This window comes from Oryctolagus cuniculus, chromosome 13 (assembly GCF_964237555.1).
Source record: "Oryctolagus cuniculus chromosome 13, mOryCun1.1, whole genome shotgun sequence".
NCBI lineage: Eukaryota > Metazoa > Chordata > Mammalia > Lagomorpha > Leporidae > Oryctolagus > Oryctolagus cuniculus.
Window position 1 is genome coordinate 104,667,868 of NC_091444.1, and position 581 is coordinate 104,668,448.

Here is a 581-nt window from a genome sequence, read left to right on the forward strand (position 1 = left end):
AAAATTGAAATGGGTAAGCACTTTTACTTCTGTAACCACTGCAAAATAACGGCGCTGTCACATTCTGGGTTTAGATGGTCTTGATTTCCAAACTTCATTACTGTAATCATATGGACCCGAGGGAGAGTGACGGACAGAGCACTTGTGGGATAAGATGTTAGACTAAAATGGGATTGAGAAGGGTTAGAAGCACTGGCATAGGCTTAACCAAGGAGTTTACTCCTTCCTTAATCCAAGCTAGCCAGGGTGTGGGTGGCGTATTAGCGTTCTAGTCACTGGAGAACTAATTAGTTCCTACAGATGTAGTCCATATCAACCACACTTCCCTATTTTCATTGCCAAACTGAATATCAGACATTCTGGTCCACTTAAAAGAGGTGACGAGGACGTGGAAACTGACACAAACACTGCGAGCAGAGAGCAGCGCAGACGGCAGGAGGCGCGTGCCCTGTGCTACCTTTCATCACGCGTAGCTTGCAGATCAAAGGACGCACGGAGCAGGTGTAGTGTCCAGTCCTGAGGTTACCAAAGGGAACAGGTAAGACACGGACCCTGATACAAAAGGCAAGAGGCTACAGCAC